The sequence below is a fragment of the Camelus bactrianus genome, chromosome 3, assembly GCF_048773025.1.
Source record: "Camelus bactrianus isolate YW-2024 breed Bactrian camel chromosome 3, ASM4877302v1, whole genome shotgun sequence".
In the NCBI taxonomy this organism is placed as follows: domain Eukaryota; kingdom Metazoa; phylum Chordata; class Mammalia; order Artiodactyla; family Camelidae; genus Camelus; species Camelus bactrianus.
In genome coordinates this window covers 155,618,394-155,646,040 of record NC_133541.1, presented here as the reverse complement: position 1 = coordinate 155,646,040, position 27,647 = coordinate 155,618,394, and the positions used below count along the sequence as shown (strand labels likewise).

General features: G+C 44.5%; 1 protein-coding gene across 50 annotated transcripts in view; it reads right to left on the bottom strand.

Annotated features, from left to right (window-relative positions):
• Window positions 1-27,647, bottom strand: part of LOC141577196 (uncharacterized) — a 191,819-nt gene that overhangs the window by 147,653 nt on the left and 16,519 nt on the right. For 49 of the 50 annotated variants that reach the window (XR_012505929.1, XR_012505926.1, XR_012505930.1 and 46 more), the window contains 2 exons: window positions 22,583-22,742; window positions 18,811-19,530 (listed from right to left, as the gene is read on the bottom strand). The gene's annotated coding sequence lies outside the window, so the exon portion shown is untranslated. Of the gene's footprint in view, window positions 1-18,810; window positions 19,531-21,917; window positions 22,195-22,582; window positions 22,743-27,647 lie in introns of all 50 variants that reach the window. The other variant, XR_012505903.1, reaches the window with a different exon arrangement.

The window sequence follows — 27,647 nt, the reverse complement described above, 5'->3', positions numbered from 1 at the left end:
GATACCTCTAAACACCCAAAGCCCATCCCTGGGAGCCTGGAAACCAGACAGCCAGGGTTTAAATACCAGCTCTGCCACTTAGTAGCTCTGTGACCTTGGCCAACTTACTTACTCTCTCCGTGCCTCAATTTCCACATTGTAAACCTGGGATAACAATGAAATCTCCCTTACTCACTTGTTGTGAAGATTGAAGGTTTCATTTCTGTAAAACACTCAGAAAAGAATGTAGCACATTTTTGGTGCTCAACAAATCTGAATTTAATAAGAAAGTGATTTACAAGTCTCCCTACTAATCATCTTCTGTGTTTCATGGCTAGTCTGAGTCCCAAAGGAAATCCTTATTTCCCCTCTTATAAACTCTTGGAGAGCACCCTTCTCTTGCATCTCACCACCTGTTTAAACTGAGAGAAGGGATGCCTCCTCCACACTCCTCTGGTACATGGAGAGTGCTTCCCCATTCACACCCCTGACCCCTGGCCAACGGCTAGCACTCTTCACAATAACAGATTGAGGTGTGAGTCCGGAGAGACAAGCAGGGCATATGAAACCTTTCCTTTCCCTCCAGTGTTGGCCACCCTTGGGAAGCACCCGGGATGCTCAGCTCCATGGCAGGGCAGCCGTGTGCAGGATGGGGCAGATCATCTTAAGGGAAGGCTCGCTGTGGCCCAGAGTTACCTGGGACTGCGTGAGTCTCTATTTCTGGGACACAGTATCATGACACGCATTTTCCCACAGCCCTGAATTTCATGGAGAACGTGGCTTCATCAGTAATAAAGGAGAAATTTATCGCCTGTCTGTTCTTCTGTGTCATCTCTAAGTTGGCTGCTGTAGAAAACATGTGTATAATTATTGGGTCCACTTAAGCCCCAATATATATGAAGTACCAAAAAATCCTGTGGCTTAAAATTGGTTCAGGGCGACTGTGTAACGGTCCTGACTTTGCTGATGCTAAATAATGGGTATAGGAACTATGGAAACTCCTCAAATATCTTTCATCATAAAACCAGCTTTTCTTATTTTCCTGTTTCTTAGTAATTGCCAAAGACTGTAAAATGATGGCTTCATACAAAACAGGAGCTAAACTTTATGAGCCCTTTGACATTCCCACTGTGCTAATCAATTTACATAATTTCTAATTCTCACAATTCTGCAAAGCATATACGGGCATCCCCATCTCACAGACGAGGGAGAAACTCAGAACAAACTGACTCAGGCTCACGTGGCTCAGTGGCAGCGCGTGCACGCAAACCCAAGTGAAATCACTACACCCCTTCTTCTATGTACAAAATCACCTCCCACCAAATGACACACAGCGGCTGGGTCAATACTCAGGGAACTCAGTACACTTTTCAGCTTTAAGGTGCTCAAGAGGCCGCTTCTAGCTGCTTTATAAAATCCCGGCTCACTGGTTGCTAACACTGGAATAAAAGACCGATTTTGCCATTGTTTGCACAGCAAGTCTGAAATGTTCACAGCGAGGTGACAGAATAAAACAAAGATATAAGCAGAATAATTTTTCCAGGTAGACAGACATTATGGACATTGTGCTATTCTGAAGCACTAAGCAAAGGAATCAAAGCAAAAAAATATTTGTTAAGCCTTCTTTTACAAACAGGATAATTAAGACTGTATGAAGGTGCAACAGCGCCTCCTATGGCTAAAAAGACCTTCCAGGTTGCCGGGAAAGATGCAACACAAAAATTGCCTGTGGAATCAGAAACAAGAATCAGATAACTAAAAGCTTATGTAGCACATACTGCAGTTTGCTTCGGGGAAGGGAGGGGTATTCAGTATTTAATCTGACATTGCTAATACTCTTGAATATAAACAAAAGACACAGGCTCATGGAAACTCATCTTAGAAGGGGAAAGAATCCAGTCCAGCCACTTCATTTTACAGGAGGGGAGACTGAGATCTGGGATCTGTCCGACCGTCAATCAGCAGCAAAGCTCTCTCTCCTAGGCCTCATGTCATGCACTGTAGCAAAAACCAACAGATCTGTACTAGACCTCTATTCATAAAAGTCACGTCTGTATTTTTCCAACAGTAGGTAATCTAAGTATCTTGCAAAATACTTCTCAAAGAGCCAGGAAATCATACAAGTGTATTGAAATACAAAAATATTTATTTGCGCATTAAAACAGAATGAGCTTTATTCTATTAAAAAACTGACATGTCAAATCAATATTTTGATATTTTAAAACCTATTAAGCATGCAGAAAAATAAATCAAAATTTCTTTAATCACAAAAGAAAGAAGCTTATTCCCTTAAAATGATCAATGTGGATTTTTCTAAACTTAATAGTTCTGGTCAGATTTCTACGAATTTAAATGTCTGAGTGGATGGTTACACGGCAACATGAATTCTGAGTTGTAACAACACATTCTGTGTAAATAATCTTCAAGGCCGTCTGCTTAAGGTGATTTAACTAGTCCCTGTCTCACTAGAATGATACAGATTTCATTAAACCTTCATACTGCACACACACACAAAACCCTGAATACTTGTTACTTTAAGCCATATTCATATATTCATATATATGCATATTGAATATGCATCAGAAACAAGCCACCCTCTTTATTATTCAGAGTTGATCCTTCTAAACTATCTGTCCTTGTGACAGCATATTTTTACTAAGCAGCTCTTGGGTGCTTCGTATACAAGGCGTCTACATCTCACAGTCAAACAAGGTAAACGGCATCACTCAAATTTCACAAATGAGGAAATGTACTTAAGCCATGAAAACAACTTACATATTCATCATCAGGAAAGAAAAGAGTAAAGATTTTACTTACAATATTCACTGACAAAACTTTCCTCCATACTAAGACTACATAGAACCAATTCAGTCTTTGTAAATTTTTCTGTCAATAAGCACCACTAGAGAAAAACAAGCAACATCATTAGCAATGGTTGGACTTTCAAAGCCCACTCCTATTTTGCACTATAATCATTTTTAATGTTTTGTTTTTAGTGTTTACATGGCACTAAAATAAAAAAATATAAACTTTTTAAGCCATTGCCTGAGAATGCAACAATTGTGAAAATGTACAATTTCAATTTATGCCACTTTGTCTCACATTCTCACTGGTGTGTCTCCTTTGAAGGCTTCATCAAACTGAGACCACTAAAATCGTTCATTTATGGACTCACAGGAGTTCGGGAAACCACTCAACACGGGGCTGATCAGAGGAGCCATTGAGAAAGCATCCTGTGCAGCCTGGGTTCCAGCCCTGAGTCTGCCAGCGCCAGCTGTGTGAGATTTTGGACAAGCTGCCCCATCTCTCAATCCCTCAGCTGCAAAAAAGGAGACACTGATACCTACCCTTAAACACCTGCTATGAGGTAAAACATGAGGAAAGCATTTTAGCCTTAGGGAGGTGTCCACTCAGAGCAAGCTTGATCATTATGATGATGAGGATTACTTTTAATAAGTTAAGGCAGACAAAAAATTAGAAATCACCATAAAGGAGAAACATTTTATGTCAATGAGCATTTCCTTTTGAATGGATTGCAGAAAGTTTTATAGAATTTTTTCATAAACCAAATTTTGTCCACTAATTATAGATTTACAGGTTCATGGACATGTCTCCAGAAAAAGAATTAGAGGCCTCTAACCTCTGAATACTAAGAAAGAAAAGTTTAAAAAAAATCACGGGGGAGATTATACCTCACTTGAGAGAGTATGTGCTCAGCATGCATGAGAACCTCAGTTCAGACACCAGTAACTCCATTTAAAGACTTTTTTTTCAAGAAATGGAGAATTAAATAAAAAAGATGGAGGAATACAGAATTTTTTTAGAAATTCAAATCAGATTAAAGATGGGGGAAAAATATCCATTTCTCATAGGAAATCTTGAGAACTATGTAAACCGGATCTGAGTTGTCTAATCTTTTAACATTATTCATGAATTACTATTACCAAGTCTTAAAACTGCCTGATAACCCACAGTGGTGATACTGATCATAACAGCTGCCAACACGGATCGAGCTCCGGCTAGGACTGCTCTGTTCGGCCATCTCGGCCCCTGAGGCCTCACCAGGCTGAGAGCACTAAATTTTGTCATTCATGAGCATTTCATGTAAGTCCTCCCTTTGTGCTCCTCACTCTCCCCTCACCAGCCCCTCTGAGGGAAGCACTGTTATCATCTTCCCCACACGCAGGTAAGGCCACTGAGGCACAGAGACTAAACCTGCTCCAGGACACATCGGCATTAAAGGACGTCTATATTTCTGCTGTATTACAATTGACAGAGGAATCTGAGATATCAATTCAAGGGAGACTGTTAAATAATCAAGTCTGTCAGGTCTTCACCTCAAAGAGCAGATACTATAGATTCCTGATGTAGGATGAGGCTGCCGCCACAAACTGACTCAGCTTGAAATTAATATCCAAGATGAAGCAGCGGATACACGTAAATATTCACGATTGTCAACTCCGCTCTCGGGTCTGGGCCCTTCAATGCCTGAACGGGGGTGAATCCCCCACCCCTGTCAGGGATGGAAGCGCGGCTCTTCCCAGTGTCACCCAGGCTTCACGGGCTGTTTCTCCCCACAGGCTGTCCTCAACGATTAAAAATCTCTCAAGATTTTTACACCATGCAAAACTGAAAGACATTTCTGCAGATGGAGCACATTCTCAGGCTTAAAAATTTTTTGCTTACACTCAGCAAGGAGTAAAATAACACATGACTCTGCAAAGTCTCTGAGCCTCACCACTCACAGGAGTAGAATGGCCTCAGCACAAGATGACTCTTCACGGATGAGAACAAAATAAAGCCGCCCCCAACCACAGGCACTCCCACAGACAGCGCTCAGCAGTCTTCTGCACACTCACGGTTGTGCAGCCCTCACCACCATCTATTTCCAGAACACTTCATCACCCCAGAAGAACACCCCTGCCACTAGCAGTCACTCCCCAACCCCTCTCCACCCAACCCCTTGCAACCATCACCTGCTCTCTGCCTCTGCATGTGCCTATTCTGAGCATTTCAGATCACTCAAGTCAACAATATGTGGCCGTTTGTGTCTGCTTCCTTTCACTTAACGTGCTGTTATGAAGGCTCTTCCATGTTGAAGTGGTATCAGCATCTCTCTTTTTTTTTTTTGAAAGTGTTAAAGTTTATTAGAAGTTGGTAAGTACTATCAAAAAGAGTAGAGAGGAGCATAAGTGATTGGGTTTCAAAGGGAAAAGGGCGGGTTGAGCAGTCAGGGTGGACTTCCCAGAGCAGGTGGCCTTTTTCATATTCCCCTTTATTTATTTTTTCTTTTTTATTCACTCTTACATCTGAATAATGTTCCACTACATGGAGATACTACATTCTGTTCATCCATTCAGCAGCTATGTACGGACGAGGTCCAGAAGAATGAGTGTAAGAGGTGACTAGGCAGGGATGGCATTTAAGCAAAGGGCAAGATGTGCTTCAAAAAAAAAAAAAATAAAGCCAACAAACAGAGGCACAAGGAAATTCAGCGTGTTTCTGAGAAAGTGCATGCTTGCTTCAGCATGACTGCCGTGCAGGGCTGGGGGGGTGGGGAGTGACAAGAGTCACAATGAGGGAGTCATCTGAGAATATTCCCCATGCAAGCAGCTCAGCCATTTCTCCTCCTTCATCCTGTATTTTAGAGCCATTTTTTATAGGTTTTCTATTTCAAGTAACAGTACTTTGTTACACATCTGATCATCTGCATCAGATCACCTTACCTCCAAGGCACAGAAAGTCATTCACTGACTGGAGCAGCTCCAAGACATAAAGGTGATGGACCAGGGAGTCCTGCAGCATCCCGGCCTGCAGGCACAAACCCCCACATGTTCCATGGTGATGTCCGGAAAGTAAAATGCATGGAAATATCTCACTGCTTGTGCACGATATCTGCCCCCGAATTACCCCAAAATCATGCTGGCAAAGCACTACTGAGCCCTCTCACTACAAAAAAAAAAAAAAAAAAAAAAGATAGAAAGAGAGAGAACAGAAAAGAAAAGAATAAAGCTAAGTAGGCAAATTTAGGGTCTTCCATTGAAAACCAACAAGCATCACTGCCAGTATCTCAGCTGGAATGGTCCTGTCTTCAAAAACCACTGCTCAGTTACATTGCAAACGTGATAGACATATATGTATTCCACGTAGATGATATTACAGTAGGATTTTTCTTTTCGAAATTTGCAGTTGCAACATTAACACAAGAGAGTTTATGTTTCAGCTTTAAAAAAATCAATTATCTTCCACTTTCTTAATTTTGAACCTATTATTATTTTATAAAGGGTGCTATGCTGCAAATTATAAACCAACTGTTTGGCTTCTGCCAACAAGAACTTTATGACTTCACTATTTCAGAGCAAGATTTAATGATGCTTTGAGAAGTGGGGCCTGGGGCGCTCACTAACAGCTCTTTAAATACTGACAAGGATGTGCTATTTAAGTAATGCAAAGGCTCTAACTCTACATTAACTCAGAATCCAAAGAAACTACACCAAAGCCTTATTTTATCATTTTTAAATTTTGCTATTCTTTTGAATATTAAATTTCTTAAAAGATAAGATTTTTTTTTGAGAAAGACAGCAGCTGTATTAAATTTCCTCTCACCAAGAAACAATCTTTATCAAGAATAAATACCCCTATGGAAATCCAAAAGATGGGACGTTTCTAGTTAAGTGAACATGCAGATCTCAACACAAGCCTAAATCCTATCAGATCTCACTCGAACGAGCTCAACAAAGTCCTGGACTACCCTGAAACTTAGCTCTTCTGTTCCAAATGTTGGCTGAGCTAAGATCATCACACAAGGCAGGGAAGAAGAGAAAAGTCCACCTGGCTGCATCCGTTTTCTTCCAGCCACAAGGTGCCGCTAGGGGGTCCCCGTTATTAAGCCCTCCCCATGAGGAAATCCGGCATCCACACTGCACCTGCCATCCCCAAGCAGCCCCGACGCCCCTCTCCCACTGGTGGCCCCCCAGTCTGTCAATGGTCTTCTAATCACCCTCCCAGTTGGTGGCAATCTCCCCCTCTTCCCCGCTTCACACACACACACACACACACACACAGCCAGGACAGCCTTCCCAAAGCACAAATTTGATTACGTTACCCCCACTTCAAACCCTTCAGAGGCTCCCTGGTAGAGTTCTAGCCCCACCCCCGACACTGCTCGCCCAGCCTCACCTCAGTACCCAGGTCCCCAATGATCTCAGGTGCCCCCTGACCTGCTGCTACTTCCCACTTGCCTCCAAGCTCATTTTGACGGTTTGTCAAGGAAGCCTTCCTTCCCTCGAACCTCTGCACTTTGGGTTAGGTGCCCCTGCTGTGTTCCTAGAACATTCTACGCTAAGACAACTTCTGAAACTGCTAAGCTCTCAAGAAGCAATACATTTTGCTTACTACTGTGAGTCCACCCTCTCTCCCCTGGACACTCAGAATTGCATGTGTTATGAATAAATGAATGAAGGGGTGGGTCTCAAATGGACGGGCAGTGCTGCTCTCGCCCACCCGACCCCTTCTTTCTGTAGAACATCAGAAGCAAAACCAGGAGTACCTCTCCTGAGGGTCACTTTATGCGGACACCCTTCACTGCCTCTTCTGTGTCAGTTCTAGTACAAAACCAAGCTCCTCCAAAGCCCTCCATCCCTAGGCCCACTGCAGGGTCCTTCCAAGCAGGGGCACCCTCCACCCTGGACCACACAGTGCACTCTCCCCGAGTCCCCACCCCACAAGCCTCCAGGCCTCTACCCGGGCTGCTCCTGCCACCTGAGTCACCCTCTTGATTCCTTCTCCTGGCTGACTCTTACTCTGCCCTCATAACTGAATGTAGAGCCCATTTCTTCAAGGAAGCCCTCTCTGATGATGTCCTTTAGCCCTTGGCTGGGCTGACTCTACAGCAGGACTGCTTGGCGACCAACTGGTGTTTGTCCACCTGCTCCTCGGATACCATGACCTCTTGGAGGCCACGTGGGAAAAAGGAGTGAGACAACAAGAGGGGTGGGAAGAGCAAAAAGCTAAATCACAGCCAAAGTCCCAGATTCAAGGATTCTGTCTCAGAAGAAAAGAATAAAATATTTCATACGTATGTCATTTGGCTATGAGTTTTGTGGCTCATGGAAAGCAAGAGGTTGGTGTTCTAGTCTAAAATCCAAGTTACATGCAAAGAAATGTACATATTCATATCCAAAGGAAACCAGAGCTGCTCAACAACAGTTTGCAGTTAAAATCAAAGGAACTTTGATAAAGGCAATCTATCTCTCTCTCTCTCTTTCTTTTTTTTTTGTATCATATAGTTGTAGAAGTATTTGTGTATCTAAGTGATGGCTACAGCCTATGATTCTGCACTGGAGTGTTTGGGGCTGAGGAAGCCCAGATTACATGCACTGTGTAAATACAATCACACCAACACACTGACAGGTGCCCTAGTGGCTGAGTTGAAGTTCCAAAGCAGACAACCTTAAGTTGCAAGACAGCTCTCATTAGAAAGTAAGGAATGCAATATTCTGTATTCAATTACATACGTTATATGGGCCATTAAGCGATAGTGCATCTTGTCTAATGAAACCCCAAAATAAATTGTTAACGTCGATTTTCTCCATCTGACCCTTCTTTGCTAACTTTGGATATCAAAACCTCACTCCATACGGAAAGCTCAGATCTACGCTGCAGCAGGTTACATCCCGTGGAAGAAAGCCTATCAAGGGAGAACTGGAGAGTTTCCCTTCAGAAGCTGCTAAGTCTGGTTTTGCACCTGTAATTCATTTGCAACCACGTCAGCGTCAAAGGAGTAAGACCTTACCTCTGTGGGGCGAAAATCACTGCGGTGCTTCTGAACCATTAAAGAACACTGAGCTTTGTGAAACAGTCCTGAGGCACTTAAATCGTACTTTTTGTGAAAGGCTCCAAAACTGACCCAATTCACCAATCCAGGTACAACAGGGAGGTACCGGAATTAGTAGTTAGAACATGCCCTTGAAGTCTGACAAGGCCCTGCTTGAATCCTGCTACAGCATTGACTAGCCGCTAAAAGGACCAATCCCTTAACCCCTCTGAGAAGGCTTCCCAATCTGCAAAAGGGGGCTGCCACCGCCCACCTGGGGGACATGGATGTGAATGCAACACGCAAGTAGTGCGGCCGACTGGTAGCTGACACGAGGCCTGGCTAATTTCCCTCCGCTGCCCTTCTCCCCCTTTAAACTTGCATTGTTCCCCCTGGTAAGGGTCAAGCCCCCGGACTTGACTGCCCGATTCTTCTGTGTATCCCCGGATACATGCCTTACCTTTAGGAGGCCAGAAAAAGAACTATCTCCTCCAACGTCACTATCAATGTTCTTAAGAGTCTGGGTTTTTTTAACTCTATTTTGCAGGGAGACTATTCCAGAACTGTCCAACCACCATTTTCCACTTTGGCTCCTCTCCCAGCGCCCGTCCCTTCTCACCTCAAATCTTCTGTCTGCTGGCCTTTTGTTCGTGGGAAAGAGAGTCCGCTAGGGTGGAGACTTCCTAGGCCTCTGTCCCTCCCTCACAGGTGAGTGTGACTACCTTCTCCCCACTCCCCACTCCGACTCCAGCTTCCGAGGAGGTTCCCCTCCCGAACCATGCAGCCTCTGCATCATCCCAAGACGCGCACGCGTGTCCACAACCCTCCCTTCAGATTTCTTCCTGGGTGGCCCTGCCCACCCCCAGGACCCATAAGGATAAATGCCATTGTTCTGAAAATCCCAAACGCCACTGACTGACACACCAAAGCTGCATGGTCTGGGCTTTCCTTCAACCCAGGCACAGCCCTGCCCCGCCTCAGCCTCAGTGTGCACCTCTCGAGATGAGCTCATCCACCTGCACGGCTGTGAACACCAGCAAAGAATGACGACTCCCAACGTGTATCTGTGGTCCGGCTCCTTCACCTGAGCCCCAGGGCCATAGACCCGAGTGCCTCTTTGAAGTCCTAACTTGGATGAAAAATGGAATCTTAAAAATGACTCATGTCCACCATTTACTCTAGAGTTCGATTCCTGGCAGGTACCTCCCAGGCTCCCGATTTTAGTAACAGACCCAGAACCCACCTAGGTGTTTGAGGTCACATTAAAATTCCCCTGTTCCTCCCCCCGGCCCTGCCCTGGAATCAGTCCTGTCATTTCTATCGTTAAGCCAGTCTCAAGTCTGGTTCTGCAAGGACCACGGATGGAACCCCACAAGCTCATAGCAAGGTACAGTGCTTCACAGTCCTCCGAAGAGAGCTCCCTGGAGGGGGAGGCATCCCCTGCCCCTGGTCACCTCAGAAGGCACTGGATTCTCACAAAGGAGGCCCAGGAGAAGGGACTCAAGGTTCTCCTGTGGTCTGAATTTGAAGGTCCCGAGGTTTGGGGCAGTTCCGAATTAGCAGACACACCTGCCAGTGAGCAGATGAGGATGGGGGAACCCAGGCAAGGCTGTTCTCACTCCGACCCCTGGGCTATCGGGAGCCACGGGAAAGGCCTGTGTCCAAGGCACAGCCCAGCCTTCACAGATCCCAGCCTGCATTTTTCAACCCAGATAGCCTAGACCCCTACTTGCTACTCTTACTTCTGTTCTGTTCCCCCCCAGAATGTGATGGACTCTTTCAGAATGTCTGGCATGTCTCAAGCGAGACCAAGTCAGTGAAGGATGAAGTGTCCACAATTTGACCAGGGCATGAAAGGAGAAACAAGGTCTCATGGCCAGCATGACGGTGGTGGCCAAACCCTTTCCCCGGGTGAGATGAACCAGGGTGTGGGTGAGAATGCAAGGTCACTTCACGGCTGACTGGGGTGTTGGAGACTCACTACCTCAAACTAACGACACGGCCGTCAGTGGTGGACGTCAGCTGCAACAGACACGGAGTCAGCTATTTACTACCAACATGGGTTAATAGTAAAGGCTGGTACAGGGAGGCCTGCATGGCTGCTGAGGCAAACCACAGACCCGGCTCTGAATGCCCACTGGCTGGAGCAGAGAGGAAGCTACGGTCCCCTTTAGCGGTCCCTGTGTCCACCAGATCCAAGTGAGCCAGCTACTTAGGAGAAGGCCATGTTGTTCTGATACTCAGAAAAACCAGCCTCGTAAAGGGAAAATAAGAGTGGCATGGAGTTTAGACCTGCTCCTGCCTCTCTATAAGGCAAAGTATAGTAAATGGCACGGGGAAGGTGAATGCAAAAACAAAAAACAAAAAACATAAAACCGGTGACTGCTTCCTCCAACAGCATCCCCTGCAGCTGCTCATCTCCGAGCCTGCCACTTTCTCACCAGTGACCACCGGCCAGGAAGCTCCGTCACGCACGTCACACAGCGACAGCCCGGAACCGCGTGCTAAGCACGTTTGTGTGAAAGTCAGAATAAACGAAGATGCTGCAGATTTTGACTTTCAAAGTTTAAATACTCCATGAAAAAATCCCTCAGTAGCCGCCTAATTCAATTCGCATCTCGCTTCTTCAAAACAATCAAACAAATTTAGTAAGGACGCATTTGTCACCAAATATAAGGAGGACCAAACTGGTTCCTCAAAGCAAAGATTTTAACAGGTATCAAACACCAGTGGGTGATGTGCTAACAAAGCAAAAATTCCAAAAAACTAGAAAATAAAAAGATGACTAGGATAATATATGGATCAAGGCAACTGTTAAGGTTTTTGCTTTTTAAAGCGATGGGGACAGCACGGAGGACAATCTGGCTATTTCCAATGCAGGGTGTGCACAGTCCACTTTTCAGACGCAACAACATGCTCACAGGGCAGTACAAGATAGAAAGGGAAACAGGAAAAGGAAAAGAGGAACAGCGAAAATTAGAAACACATGAGAACAAAAATAACTGACAGCAATTACAAGAATTTACGTGAGTTTGGTGAAGACAGGGACGAGGGGACGGTGAGACCCACCCTCACCTATTGTTCCAGGGAAGGCAGGGGCCTAAGGCGAGGAGCGCTGCCGGGGGACCCCAACGTGGTCAGCGCCCCAAACCTAAACTTCACCTAGATGCGTGTAGACAGCTTTTGAGCTACAAAATGTGGTCACATTTCAAGCTGGACAATTTTACTCACTCCCACCAAGAGTAACAGGAGAGAATTAGGCTCTGTTCCTGCACGAAAGCATTGTTTAAAAAAGTAATGACTGTGGAATAGTAGAAGCAACAATGGAGTAAAAGTGACTGGAGGAGAGCGTACTTGACCCGAGCTCACTGGCCGCGTTATCTCACTGACGTTCAGATGCTGGCTGAGCCCTTACGGTACCAAAACAGACAGACCCACCAGGAAGGAGGTTTAATGCGCTGCTGTATTTTGATGCCGAGAGCCATGCCTGGTACACGAGGTTCTGGGTAAACAATGGTGACTGTGTCAACCACTATGGGCTAAGCACACAACCAGCTACTCCGCCAAATCCCAAGGACACACTTCAAAAGGCAAAGACAAGCTGGCATTCTCTGGTGGGTCTGCAGACTCAGAGCAAAGCAGTTGCTGAGCAAACATGTCACCAGTGCCTCCTGTGACAAAAGAGGAGGCACTGGCCAGGGGGCTGAGGCAGGGCTCCAGGCTTCCACTGCTCACCCACCATTCTGTGCAGGGGTAGATGGTGGTCCCTGCTTACGTTGCACCGATGCACCTACATTGACTGACACCTGGGGACTGAGCAGGAGGTGACAGGTGACGGGAATGGAGCCAGCCTGGGAGTGGCACGGTGCTGGCAACTGTGCTCTCAGCTTTGCCCAGACCACTACATCTGCCAGCTCATCTACAAGAAGCAGAAGGGGAGAAAGCCGTGTAGATCACAGGGCCCTGCGAGGAAAAGTACAGGTCATCGCCACGACATGCCTCGCCCCTTCCTTAAGCCACAGAGGTATGTCCAGGGAGGAAGTGAAAATTCATCCAGAGCCCGCCAGGCACCACAAGCAGGTGGGACTCGGGTCCCCTGCGCCTGTCACTCACAGGACTGGTCTGGACTATCTTTTTATCAATTCTCTGGCATCTTCTCCTCCAACTTACCAAAAACCAGAAAGTAGAATCTGATTTTAGACTCACAGATAATCGCAGAACACCTCCTCCACAATGGGCCCGGCAGCACGTGCCAGGTCCTCCGACCGTCACCTGTGGGACCGCCATGAGCCCTCTCCAGAGTCAAGGCCCGAGGCCGTAGGCCGGGGGGACACAGATTCTCACAATCTCCCCAGCAAAGGGGGACCACCTCCCGGCAAAGGCATTTCACCCTCTTTGCCCAAGGGACATCTCGATAGATACACAGGGAAACAGAGCAGAAGATGGGGGGGGTAGGCAGCCCAGAAGAGCTCGTCTGAACTTCCAAGGCAAAGTGGGTCCGTTGACTTAATCACAGGGATAAAGTGAGGACGAATCTTTCCCTGCTGTGCCCCATACTCCGTGACACGCCTTTCCCTGCGTAAGGAGCTCATTTGGAAGCCCCTGGCAGTGTTTCTGTTGTCCTTAATTGGCATGGTGGTTGTCAGGCAGGGAGAGAGGGCCTGAGCCGTGCAGGTTCTGGACCTGGGAAGCAGGAGACACTGGCTCCACCCCCAGCTCAACCAGCGCCTCATTCTGCACCTCAGGATTCAGCGTGACATCTATAAGCAAAGGAATTAGACTGTCCCAGGAGAGGCTGTCCAACAGGAATGAAATGTGAGCCATGTAAAGAAAGTTTCCCAGTTGCCACATTTAAAGAGGTAACCCCCCCAAAAAAAACCCTAGAAACTGATTTTAAGAACATATCTTACTTATTCTACAGTATGTAAAATACTCTCATTTTGACATGTAATCAATAAAGAAAGTAACAAGATAGTTTACATTCTTTTTACTAGACAAGTCTCAGCGTCTGATGTGCATTTGACCTAGAGCACATCTCAGCTCAGAGCAGCCTCCTCCCCAGCTCTCCTAGCATCAGTGGCTTTGGCTACTCTATTGGACAGCAACTCCAGGGGTCACACCAGGGGAATTGGCTGAAAAGCGGGAGTAAGTGTCCATAATAACCCTAAAAGAATCTCTCTGAAACAAAGGCGGATTCACTTTTAAACGTCTGAAAACCGGCGGGTTGCTCCTCCCTCACGCATTGGCTACAAGACAGCCCTCCTCCTTGCTGATCCCTTTCTGGATGTAGGGAAGCAACCCTTCATATAGCCAGGGTGGCCGGGCATCCAGGTAGACTTTCCTGCTCTCTGTGTCCAGTCCCACGAAGTCCTCCTTCTCAAACAGGATGTAGAGCAGGAGGATCTTGTCCCCAGACTTGTCGGAAGAACTGTCCAGCCACTTGGACTTGATCATGATGAAGAGAGACTCAGTGAAGTCTTCGATCCTCTTCTCCATCACCCTGCAGTCCTCGTAAATTGAAGGCTACGTCGGTGCGCGGCTGCTCGGCCACCTCCCCATGCAGCACAAAGACAAAGAGCCGAGAGTCATAAAGCGTGGTGCCATACACCACTTCTGCACGTGGAGCTTCTCGAAGGTCTTGGCCAAGAGGCAGTCGGTAATGGTGACAAGGCCCACGACTTGCGGTGGGTCTGGAAGTCGCTCCACCCATTCTCGGGCGCATAGAGTTGACTGTAGTGGATACAGGGTGCCCACTGCCAGCCGCACGGGCTGATCTGCCTCACCAAGGAGATTCGCTTATAGATGCACAACAAATTCTGCTCTGAGATGATCCCCATGGGTTGGACCACCACGGGGAGAGTCTGGTGGTCCTCAGCACACTGCACGTAGTCAGGGATGTTCATGTTGCAGGCCCTGACGAGAGGGAAGAGGAGACCGAGGTACATACTGTGCTGCGGGCTGCGGGCCTCACTGGGTTGCGGTGACCTTGTGTGTACCATTCAGAAGGCAGGGGAAGCCCAAGCAAAGCCGGGGGTACAGTTTGTCCTCAGCGTCTGCACATGGCTACCGCAGCTCGGATCACATTACACAGCTTTTGGTCTAGGCTTCCGCCCTCTGCATAAAAGGGTCATTTCTTTTTTTCTGTTTCCAAGCACCTAGCCATGCCCTGATGCAAAGTCAGTGCTCAAAACTGCTGAATAAAAGAATGAATAAAGGAACTGCTTCCACACCCCTCAGCAGGATATAATACAAAGAAACACAGTAGGATCAAAAGTCCTGGATTTCAGCTCCAATTTGTTTGAACTCTTTAGCTGCAGAATACTTGATAAGAAAACTTGCTTTGGGGAGGAGAGTACAGTTCAGTGGTAGAGCACATGCTTAGCATGTATGAGGTCCTGGGTTGAATCCTCAGTACCTCATTTTAAAAAAAATGAAACAAATAAATTAACCTATTTACCCACCTCAAAAAATATTTTTTGAATTCCAAATTCAAGAAAAAATAAACACCTTGCAATTGACACAACCTTGTAAACATGAGTATATTTCAATTAAAAAAAAAATCCTTGCCTTACAAGAATATATCTGGATTATGGAAGTTTACAAGTGTAAAATACCTAGGGTACCACCTGCATAAGAAGAAGGATTTGTACAAATTTACTACCCCTCATTTATGAGCTATATTTCCTTTGGGGGGTATATAACCTCTCAGAGCTAATTTTCTCAGATTAAAAAAAAGAAGGAAACATTACCGGATTCTCCATACTGCTGAAGAATCAGATAAACCTATGATAGCATCTGACCCACAGAGTTTACTCAATAAATGCTTGCTGAATGAATGAATAAACAAGCAAAGTGAATGCTGCTCCCTGCCACAGAGCATCATTATGGTACTGCCTGGAAATCCCAAGCCCACGTTTCACCCGACTCTACACTAACCATGGGTGACCTGGGCAGGCCTGTGTGCTCCTCTTAACCCCAGTTTAATCATGAATAGAAATGAGGGCAATAACACAAACCTCAAAGGGTTAGTGAGTCATTACTGAATTGTATCCCAACTTTGCAAGATGGAACCTTTAAAGAAACTTGGGCAAAAAGTCCGTAGGCCCTCTCCATATTATCTCTTACAACTACATGGGAATCTACAATATATCTCAAAATAAAAAGTCTAATTTGTTAAAGATGCTATTGAGGTTAAATGAGCTCACTGTCTCAAATAAGGAACACACAGTACAAATAGGTCAATGCCCAGCCCATGAGATACACTCAGTAAACATTCCCACTGAGCCCAGTGGTCCCTCCAACTTCAGAGCACGATGATGTGTCCTCATGGCCAGAGGCCCCTGCACCTGAAACTAACAAAGCTAATGGTCCCCACTTTCAAGAGCCCCTGCCACCGCCGTAGGTCTAATTTTGTACTTGTAATTTTTTTTCTTTTTATTAAATAGAAAAACGTAATTGCATAGCCTTCAGGTCACCAAAAGCTGACTACAGAGATCATGATGGCAGCCCTTCTTCGTGAAACAATAAAATGAAAAGCCATTTCCACAAGATCTCTGTGTAAATCTACTAGGGAACTTCATCCTGGACTGAGAGGAAGAGGACTGGGGAGGAGGGGGCAATCTGCGGCACACAGACCCATGGGCCACCTGTCCCACGATGGACTTTAGACCCAACACTCACCCTCAAGGAACTTCAAAATAGACACAGACAGAGTGCTGTGGACAAGATTTTTTTTCTTTTTAAAGAAATCCCTGATTCTCTCGCAGGTTTTGTTTCTACCGAGAAATAAATGTCTTATGTGTATAATGTTTCACAAAAGACTTAAACTATTATCACCCCAACTTGACGCATTAAGAAACTGAGGGAGAGAGGTTTATCACGTTGTGCAAGATTAGAGAGAGGCAAAAAAAAAAAATTAGAGAGAGGCCACGTCGGACACTGTATATAAACCCAAGCCCCTGTTCCAGTGCTCACACTAGAAAGTGGGATATACTGCCCCTTTACTGCCCTCTCCCTGCAATAAATGTCTGAAGAGTCTTTTCTGTGCCACCTGGAATCACAATCACTTCAATTTTCCACAAAGAGCTATGTCACTCCTTGGAGGATGTGTCAAAATCTACATGTTGAATGGGAGTAGAGATTTGTATTTTCTGTTTCTCAAAGGAAACATGGCTTAAAAGAAACTGAAAAGCACTTTTCTAGTCTAAGTCTTCATTGTGTAGAGAAGGAAACGGAGGCTCAGAAGAGATGAGGAAAGGGCCTTATTAACAAATATTGCCTCAGCGCAGCACCAAGCCAGCCTTGGGCACTTCTGGGGGAGGATCTGGAAGGCCCAGGAGAATGACTCTTAGAAAACGGAAAGAGAAGAAGCATACAAGGCCCCGTCTCTACACCACTATAACATGAAGTTCCACCAAATTACCCAGTATGGGTGCAGCCAACATTAAGGTGGGCTAAACAGGTTAAATAAGCCTGGAAGTTTCAACCATAGTGGAAATTCCAACATTTACTATGTTTTTTTCCCAGTTCAAGCATCAGCTCAGTGGGCACTCTGTACCAGGCACTACACGAGGCCTGGAGTTCTCCCAAATACACAACTCTTATATCACGTGTGCAAAACACACACATTCCCACCAGAAGGAAAATGCCCACAGATAAGGTGGAATTACTGAAACTGAAAGCAGCCAACCAGCATATATTACTAGCAAAAACGGTGCTGCTAGAAATAGACTCATGGACATAGAAAGCAAACTGTGGTTAGCAGGCAGGAAAAGGGGGATTAACAGATACACATTAATAAATATAAAATAAATGACAAGGACCTACTATATAGCACAGGGAACTATATTCAATTTCTTGTAATGAGTTGTACTAAAAATAATCTAAAACATATGTAGATACATATGCATATGTTATAACTGAATCTCTGCTGTACATCTGAAACTAACATTCTAAATTGACTACACTTCAATAAAAAATAATTTTAAAAAATAAGTAAAAATAAAAGCAACGCCATTTAGAAAAAATAAAAGAATACTCTGATCCCCTTAGCTGTAGGTGCTGGAGAATTCTGGTTACAAACACCAAGTCCACTGGGTCACTCCAGCACTGGCTGTCAATCTTTCTGACCATCAGAGAGTCACTTGGCTTCATTGAGTTTATTTTCTCTTCTGTGAAAGGCTTCAGTTGCAACTAACGATGTATAGAATCTCATCATTCACAAACCCAACAATTAATGAGGACTTCCCATGGGCCAGGCTCTGGAAATATGAAAATATAGGGTCCGAGATATATTCATGGGTAGAAGAAATTTATGCCATAAAGACATTAATTCTTCTTGCTTTGATAGACAGATTCAATACAATTCTGTTTAGATTTCCTACCAGAGTTTTTATGGGTAACAAGATAATTTATGGTCAGGAACAACCAAGAAACTTCTTTAGAACCAGCACTGGGAAGGGGTGGATAGGTCATTCATTTCCACTGGTCTTTCTGAAGTGATGAAAACGTTCTGGAATATTAATTGTTGCACCACTGTGAATATGCTAAAGCTGCTGAATTGTAGCATTTAAGTGGGTGGACTTCATGGTGTGTGAACAATATCACAAAAAAGATGTTAAATGAAAAAATATTTCTTGACAATTATTTTTCCCTCTATACAACTAGTCTGTCCCACAATTTAAGAAGAACGAAAAAACCAAAACAAACCAAATTTTGCCAGGAGCTCTTTAGGACTGCAATGTCCCTGAGTCTCCAAAGCCTCTGGTGGTGCTGTTCCTGTTAACACACCCTAGCTGGGCTGGGCTAGTTAGGGACTGTAACTATCTTTTTAAGATCGAAGGTCACACGTTTCACCCTGGGAGAGGGAAGGATGGAGGATGTCACAGCCTCATGCCTTCAGCTCATTTTTAACTGAAACAAGCCTTGCTTTCAACACTGTAATCCCTCTCACTATAAAAACAGTGACATCATCAAGCATCGCCAACAAAACACGTGAAAGTGTTCAAGGTACTTACCTGGGGCAGAAACACTAAGGGAGGAGAAGGAAGCTCGCTCAGCACTGACGCTCCCTTTTCCCGACTCCACCAGGAGAAGCTGGGGTTCACAGCCGGAGGCTCTCAGCCCGGGAAGCAACGCCCACACCACTGAGCTGGTCCCAAGGGAGCGGGAAAGGGAGAGGAGGGCAGCCCCGTGGTCGCGGGGCAGGGAAAGCGGTGGTGGGGGACGCGGGCTGTATCCCCGCTCGGAGGCCAGCCCCAGCCCCAGCCGCCCGCCCCCGTCCGTGTAAGCAGAACCCGCCCGCCAGGGACATAGCCCGCCCAGGGGCGGGGACCGGCCGGCGGCCGAGGTGAGGCAACCCGGGAGGAGAGTACTCGCAGGCGGGAGAGGGGAAGGGGACGCCAGCCGCGGACTGAGGGAAGCCCGGCTGGGGCGAGAGGCGGCAGGTGCACACTTGGCCCTGGAAAGCTGTGGCCGGGGCGCCAGGGCAGGCGCCAAAGTCCTACTGGGCGAAAGAGCTGAGAAGCCTTTGGGGACGATCCCCGGCTCGGAGATGCAGCTTCCAACACTCGGTCCAGCTGGCACAGACTGTGCATGCGCAGGAGGGCCAGCGATCCTCTCTGGGTTCTGCGAGGGAAGGTGGGGAAGCGAGGGACGGAGAAGATGGGAGGAGGAGGGGAGAAGGGGAAAAGTGGAGGGAGAGACATGGACAGGAGGAGCAGAGAGAAGGCAGGGATCTGGAGGGTGGAGGAGAGTAGCAGAGATGGAGAGAGATAGTTTTAACTCTGGGGGCATCCTGAAGAAGGCAGCAGTCCTGCCTCTGCACACTTCTCTAACCCTTCAAGGCCCGCAGCTCATATTTTACCTCCCTGGCCCAGCCTTCCACCCAAGGCCTCTGCAGGACCCCTACGGGGATCACACCCGTTGCCCCCAAGCGGAGCTGGGTTTCCTTTTGCTCTGGGAACCAAGCACCCGCAGGTGTTGTCGCTCAGAACTACCTTGTAAAGTGTACCTATTCCCCTTTTACACGCTGGGACACAGGCAGGCAAGATCTCTGCCTTACCTCCACTGTCCCAGGTGTTGTGCTGTCGGGGAGCGGGAGGTACAAGGTCAGATCCCAAAAGGAGCATACTGCCTGAGTTTTGGTGCATAGTCCCCATCCTTCCTGAGTAAACCACACCCCACCCTCGGGGAACCATCAAGGGTACACAGTATGTCCCTGGGTGTGGGATAGCTGCCCTCAATTCCAGTGCCCAGCTTGCTAGGAAGATAGGAGTGTTACTGAGTCTAAATTCATTCTCCTTAGTGCAGGACAGGCCAGTAAGTTGGGAGACCAGGTGTTGGGGCATGGAATAGCAAATTTCTGAAGACCTAGATGGCAAACTAATGTCCTGGAAAACCATCTCCCCAAGTCAGAATTCAGGCTCCTTTCCTACGAGCTTGGTTTTTGCAATCTTCTTCATGTAGTAATTTTTTCTTGTTAGAATCCTTTCTTCTTGCAGCTATCTGCCTGGGTCAGATCCCTGTAAACCTCCAACAAAACAAACGTTATTTTCTATTATGTTACTTGTTATCTTTATATGAATGGAAAAGTGTTAAATATCCTTAAAGGTCAGAGCATTCAAAATAGGCTCTCCTGTGTATTTTAGGCCCTAGGCAACATTGTTTTACAAGCAAGATGAAGCCTTGGAGACAGAGCACAGGGTTAAGTCAAAGGAACAGATTTATTATGGAGTCAGATTTGTTCTTTTCTATTACCAGGGCAGAAGACACTTGAGGATTTAAATCCCTTTAAGTTAAAAATAAGTAATACTTTAAAGGAATTTACATACATAGGTCGGAATGTGCATAGCATATCTGGAAAACACACAAAGGATTGTAAACTGTGGCATCTCCAGGGAGGGCTGAAAGAAGAGAGGATGAGGGAAAACTTCTTTAACTTGTGTATTTTTGGGCTCTGTTTGAAATTTTTTAACCACATGCATGTATTTCTTTTTCAGTTAAAAAAAATGTGTAATGGAGCAAAGGAGTAGCAAGCTCAGCAAATACAGCAGCCATGGAATCACTGAGCCATCACTTTTTATTTCAGCCAGGAAGCATTTATTGACTCTCTCCTATATGCCCAGTGCTGTTTTAAGACTTCTTTTATTTTTTTTCATAAAATAATAAAGTGCTATTCCTCACCCCTGCCCATGGCTGGTGGAAAACCAACTGAGTTTTTATTGAGTTGTTTTCCAATAAGTAGAGATCAGTTATAAACAGAACACAACTTCAGGGCAAAAAAGGCGGAGTGGTTTTCCAGCAGGCCAGATAGCTATGAAGGGTTTTCAACAGAGGCACACAGAGGCTCAGAGAGAAAGCCTCCAGGACCCTACAAAAAGCTGCCCAAACTGCCTTCTCCATGGCACTACTGAAATAGGAAAGAAAAAATCTGACTCCATATTAGATCTGTTCCTTTGATTTAACCCTGTGCCCTGTTTCCTAGGCTTAGTCTTGTTGGTTCTGCACCTTTTGTAAAACAATGTTGCCTAGAGCCTGAAATATACAGGAGACCCTATTCTCAAGGCTCTGACTTTGAAGGATATTAACACTTTTCTATTCACATAAAGATAACAAGTTACAGAATAGAAAACAACATTTGTTTGTTGGAGGTTTACACGGATGTGACCCAGGTGAAGAGCTGCAAGAACAAAGGATTCTAACAACAAAGAATTCATACACCAAGTTTGCAACAACCAAGCATTCCCACTTCCCATTTTTAATATAAGAAGAGCCTGAAATCTGACTAGGGGTGATGGTTCCCCAGGACATTATTCTACCATTTCTCAGCTGGCTTTCCAAATTAAAGTCGCTGTTTCTTGCCCCCAAAACCTGGTCTCCTGATTTATTTGCCTGTAATGCACGAGCAGAACAAGCCTGGACTCGGAAACACAGACATTGAAAGTACCCATTTGTTATATTAAATGACCTGCTTCTACTCATCTTCCTGACGTTTTATTCTCTTGACCACTCCTGCTGTGTTTATGAAAAACCTGTCATGTGGACACATTTCCACCTCTAGCCACTACCCTTCCAGGTAAGAACTGATGCCAAGAAGGCAATGGAAGTTGCTAGAAGGTATTACCTGGACAAAATAGAGCAGAAGTGGGTTCTGGCTGATGTTCAGGAGCAGGCTGGAACACCTGACAAGATGTTATAAGTACGGATAGACAGCTGGGCACCAAAGGAGAAGCTTCTAAACTTCCATGAGGGACTTGTTGGATAGGAAGGAAAAGTCCCAGACTATAGCTCGGATCCCACCACGAGCTTCCTGGGCGAGTCTGGGCAAGTAATTTAAAATCTCTAGGCCCGTGCTGTCCAACATGGGAGCCACCAGCAACATGCAGGATTATGAAGTTATTCTGTAGCCAGACAGAATTATAAAAAGACATTTTATTGCAAAGGCCCAGCAGTTATAATATTTAAAAACGTTATTGGTTATCTTGACCTAACGAGATATTTTTGTATGTGTAGGTTTCTGTGGTTTGTAAGGCCTGTGACTAATGATTCCGTTACAGTGAAGTATTTTGAAATTATAAGTTACTGGACACAGTACCCTCATATCACAGTTGAAAAAAACTGATCCACATAAGCAAGGTGATCTGACTTATTAGTTATGAGCAGGGGCTCTGGGGCCAGCCTGCCTGAGTATAAATTCTCACTCTGCCTCCAGGGGGTTCTGTGTGAATCTTGGACAAATTATTGTTGTTTTTGTTGTCATTGTTATTATTTGTGCCTCTTTTTCCTTACCTTTTAAGTAGCGAGGAATATGTAGACTCTATCTCCTACTGTGTTGGCAGGATTAAATGAGTAAACGTCTGTGCTGCCCACTTCCCTGGGTTTCAGCATTCTCCAGGCAATCAGTGCCAAACTCAGAGGCATTCTCCACTGTCTTCGTCAGTCTGGGATGCTGTAACAAATTACCGTGGGTCGGGTGGCTTAAACAACCAGCATATTCCTTATGGTTTGGAGGCTGAGACTTTCAAGGTCAATGTATCCTTGAGAGGATTGCCAGCTCGAAGATGGCTGTCTTCCCAATATCTTCATATCCCAGAGAGCAGAGAGAAGCAAGCACTCTGGGGGCTTGTATAAGAACACTAATCCCATTCATGAGGGCTCTACTCTCATGACCTCATTTTATTCTACAAATCACCTCCCAAAGGCCCCACCTCCCAATACCATCACCCTGGGAGATGGGGTTTCGACATATGGATTTTGAGGGGATGCAAACATTCAGTCCACACATCGGCTAAGTCTCCCCAACATGCAGTCATCAAACCTGTAGCTAATATCAAAGTAATATTTATGTCTCTCTGCCCATTTCCATTCCTACATCCACTATCACTGAAGCCCTGTTACATTTTATTCCTTATTTTTCTGGTAGAGATTTAATTGATTCCTCTAACTCCAATGCTCCCCTCGCTCCAGTCTGCTTAACAGCCCTGCCAGGTAGGTCTTCCTTAAAACACCTTCCCACTTCACCTGGTTGATTTTTAGTTGTAAATGTCAGAATCCTCTCCACACCCCATCCTATACCTTTAATCCGTTACACTACGGCTCACTATGTTATTTTCCTCTTACCAATGTAAGAAATTTCCATAAGCTTAAGAGCTTAAACCAGCACAGATTTATCAGCTTATGGCTGTGGAGGTCAGAGATCCAACACAGTTCTCATTGGGCTAAATTCAAGGTAGCAGCAGGGTTCCTTCCTTCTAGAGGGTCTAGAAGAGAATGTTTCCTTGTTGTTGTTGTTTTTTTCCAGTTTCCAGAGGTCACCCACCTTCCTTAGCTTGTGCCCCACGACTTCCTCCATTTTCATGGTCAGCAGCCTTTCTGAACATTGCTCTATGGCTACACCTCCCTCTGATTTTAAACTCAGCTGGGAAATGTCCTCCATTTCAAGGACCCCTGTGATTACATTCAGCCCACCTGGACAATCCAGGCTACTCGCCCTATTGTCTCATCTCAGGATCCCCTTGTCCCATCCCATTCAGGCATTATGAATGTGGCTGCGACACTCACCTGTGTAACATTTCCTCTCATGAGCATTTTATGGTTCAAGGCACATATGAATGACTTTTTCTTTTTCTTCCTTAGCTTTTCTGCATTCAGTATGTCTGGTGGATTATATGAATCCATTTTATTTGTCCCCCTGCACTAATCTTTAATAATGTACCATGGGTTTAAAATGCTAACTGATAGACAATTTAGAAGACAGAAATCCTCTAAGATTTTTGTCCTAAAATATCTGTCATGCATTTTGCCATGTACAGTAACATGTCACAGGTGGCTACCCTGTGGCCGGGGAGGGACATGATTCTGCCATCACACTCCCCTCATTCTCACCAATGTGCTGATCACCTAACCAAGGACCTATGCTCCCCGCTTCACTCACTTCCTCCTCCTTTCCATTGACTACCCTGTTCCCATCGCTTCCTTCATTCAGCACATCAGGATTTCATGACCACATCCTTCTCTAAATGGAATGGGTATCTTGAATCTAATGTCTGACAACTCTTCTTACTGTATATGCACACACTGACCTGCACATAACCCCGTCCAGCTATTTATTTTCCTAGAATCTCCCAGAGGAATCAGTTCCATGATGATGGTGATGATGATGATGATACTGACAATGATGACAGGGACCTCTCAAGGATTCTGATAAAGAGGGAATCAATAAAGGGAGGGAATCATTGCAAAATTGCCCCAGAGACAGGCTTAAATGTAAATAACTGCTATAGTGTTTAATGAAATTGACTAATATTTAACTATTTTTAAAACTTTATATCACTGAATTTAAAATTTTAACGGGAATTCTCATTCACCAGTAACCAAGATTCAACTCTAGGGCCAAAGTCTAAGGATTTCAATCTTCTAACAAATTGTCCACTAGCCTTTTAAACACGTGATCCTTTTAAAAAGGTTAGTGCTGGGCTGAAAACAAGCAGGATTCTTATAATCTCACCAGACACAGTGAATGTGGAAAGACTAAGGAAGAAAAACAAAAAGCCATTCATAACATCTTGAACTTCACGTTGCTCACAGGAGAAAATGTTAGCCAAGGTGAGCGTCACATCAACATGACGCCTGAGTGGGATGGGGAAGCTGATCTTCCTCATCAGACATTTATCCTGATTTGTTAGATGCCAACACAGTTTCCTCATTGGATTTGCTTCTAACAAGTATGGAAGAATTTACGTTCTACCAAAAGCAGTCTAAACATTTTCCCCTGCTGTCAGGTCTCTGGACTGAATGTCCCCACAAGAAGGACATGAATATGTTTCATAGGGAATTCTTCCTGAGAAGCAACAGGATTTTCGAGGGAAGAACTGCAGGCCCCCCATGGAGGGCTGGAGGAGTGCTAGAGGGGGCACTGGAAAAAGAGCAGGAGTGAGTTCAGATACTACCGCTCAGGTTGCCAAAGACAGCTTTGCTATCTCTGAGGATATGACATTCTCCCAAAAGTTCCATGAGTGAAGGTACCTGTGAACACTAAGCAGGTTGTTAAGAAACAGCAGCACATAATTTGCGTCACAGCTCAATTACACTATGTTTTGATATTTGGAAAATAATTAGCCCATTTTCCTTTGAAACTGCAGCAGTAGCAATAGAAATAAAAAAGGCTGAGCCGTCTTGGAGACAACAATCAATAAACAATTCTAAATCTGCAGGATTCCTTGACGATATGCAAGCAATGAGCTAGATGTGTGCTGCAGATACCTCTTACTGCAGGGCTCACTCCTGCAAAGCATAGAACTAGTTTTCTCAGCAGACAGAGGGAACCAAGTCAAGATTCCAAATCTTGAGAGATTTACTATATGGCAGGAAAGATCACACAAGTACATCCAGCCAAATATGAATAAATGTAATCAAATATTATCAAATGTGATTGGAGCACAGATGAAACAGGAATTCCTTTCACCTGGGATCTAGAGAGACTTCTTCAGAAAATGTGGCTTTGTAGATGGCCAAAGACATGGGTGGAAATTTGGCAGAACAGGATGTAAGGAATTTTAAAACTGATTCTAAAATTCATAAAAAATTCAAAGGATCCCAAATATCCAAAACAATTTTGAACAAGAAAAACAAAGTTGGAAGACTTGCACTATCTGATTTTCAGCCTTTTTTTTTTTTTTTTTAAACTACAGTAATCAGAAAGTATGGTGTTGGTGTAAAACAGGAAAATAGAATAATGGAGCAGAATAGAATGTTCAGAACTAAACCAACACTTATATAGACAATTGATTCTCAAAAAGGATGCAGTGGAGAAAGGATCTTTTCAACAAGTAGTGCTGGAAGTATTAGATAGTGATATGCAAAAAAAAAAAAAAATGAACTTTGATCCACACCTCACAAAATATACAAAAATTAAGTCACAATGGATCATAGATCTTAATAGGAAATCTAAAAGTATAAAACAGCTAGGAGAAAAAGCATAGGCTTAAGTTTTATGACCTTGGGTTTGGCAAATATTTCTTTGCTATGACACCAAAAGTATAATCTATTTTAAAAAGAAACTGATAGAGAGAACTTTATCAAAATGAAGACTCTTCAAAGCTGTTCTAAACACTGCTAATCAAATGAAAAGACAAGCCATAGACAGAAGCTATTTGCAGATCATATATCTGATAAAGGTCTCTCTTTGTATCTGATCCAGAATAAAGAGGTCTCAAAACTCAATAATAATGCAAACACCTGAATGAATGAATGAGGCCAGAAAACACACTTCAGTAAAGATATCCAGATGGATAATAAGCATATGAAAAGATGCTGATTAAAGATGCCATTAGTCATTAGAGAAATGCTTTTAAAAACCACAGTGAGATACTAGTACACATACATACAAGAATGAATACGATTAGAAAGACCGACCTTACAAAGTGCTGGTAAGGAAGTAGAGCAACCAGAGCTGATACACACCACAAGGAATTTACAATAGTACAACCATTTTGGAAAAGTCTTTAACAGTTTCTTTAAAAAAGGTAAATACCTATCTACCATATAACCCAGATATTCCTCATCTGGTGCTTTAGAAAAGAAAAGCATATGTCCATATAAAGACTTGTAACCAAATATTCACTGCAATTTTATTTATAATAGCTCAAGTTGTAAATAACCCATGCATCCATCAAGAAGTAAATGGAGAAACAAATGATGGTCTATCCAAACACTGCTCACAACAAACTCTTCAGTAAAAACTCAGCACTAAACAATACTCTGCTATAAGAAAAATAAGCTATTAATACAGCAACACAGATGACTCTCAAAATAATTACACTGAATGAAAGAAGTCAGACAACATAGAGTAGATACTGCATTAATCCATTCATACAAGGATCTTGAAAATGCAGACCAATATGTTGTGATGGAAAGCAGATCAATGGTTTCCAGGGGAAGAGATGGGGAGGGAGGGAGGGACAACAAATGGCAGGAGAGAAGCTTTGTGGGTGATGGGTATGTTCACTCTCTTGAATGTGGTCATGGTTTCTTGGGGATATACTTATGTCAAAACGTATTAGCTGTACACTTTATACGTGTGAAAATTACTTTGCCAGGTATACCTCAAAGCTGTTTTAAGAAAAAAGGCAATTCAGTCCTGATCCACCTCAGCGCCTGATTGGAGCGACATGATCAGTCCCTCACCCTGTTTGCCTAACAGGAAGGTAGAAAACCTCTCACGGAAAATAACATATGGATTTTTCATTTGCAATGTCTGCCATGTAATAAAGAATTTCAAGACATGCAACATGTCAAGACTATATAACGGATAATATGAGAATAAGAAACATTAGACAAAGGATGCAAACCCCCA